Below are 637 nucleotides of genomic sequence, written 5' to 3'. Positions count from 1 at the left end.
ATGTGCTGGTATTTTGTACCTTTGAGAATAAGAAACTTATACAGTACCGTGACAATTAAATCACAAAAGTGGAAGCCGTGTGTGTGTCCACATGAATTTGTTACGGCGATAAAAGAGTTTGACCAACGCGACATGGCAATAGAGTTCACATTTGTTTTTCTATATTATGCTTTCCTTGCCATTTTAAAGTTTTAGTTACTTTGGTACAGTTTCTTCGTCAAGGTGTCCGATGTCGGCTGTCGGTATGGCTGCGATGGCCTAGTGGTTAAAGGGTTGGACTCGAAATCCAGTGGGATATTCCCGCGTGGGTTCGAATCCTGCTCGCAGCGGATGTCGCTTTCCTTCACGAACATGCTTTTGATTTTAACATCACTAAATGTCATCCTGGTACTGATGATGCATATTTCGATAATCTTTTATAGGTTTTATTCCATATGATATCATAATATATAAAACCCTTTGTTTAACGTCCACTTCAATTCAATAATGCTCTCAGGAACCAGGACACGGGCATTCGAAACCGCGCAATGTATCCTGGTAACAAAGGCAAATATTTTGGGACTTATGAGCATAGTCGACAGACTATGGTAGCAATTTTCGGTACCGTATTCTGCTATAGCCCTACATGATATACATG

General features: G+C 40.3%; 1 non-coding gene across 1 annotated transcript; it reads left to right on the top strand.

Moving 5' to 3' along the window:
- Positions 1–247: 247 nt before the first annotated feature.
- Positions 248–329, top strand: Trnas-cga (transfer RNA serine (anticodon CGA)). Its single transcript has one exon. It is a non-coding gene; the product is annotated as a tRNA-Ser (tRNA).
- The last annotated feature ends 308 nt before the right edge of the window (positions 330–637 follow it).

This window comes from Botryllus schlosseri, chromosome 4, assembly GCF_051294905.1.
Source record: "Botryllus schlosseri isolate E-star chromosome 4, Bs_hap1, whole genome shotgun sequence".
Taxonomy (NCBI): Eukaryota; Metazoa; Chordata; class Ascidiacea; order Stolidobranchia; family Styelidae; genus Botryllus; species Botryllus schlosseri.
The sequence above is the reverse complement of the archived record's forward strand: the minus strand, read 5'-3'. Positions and strand labels throughout refer to the sequence as shown.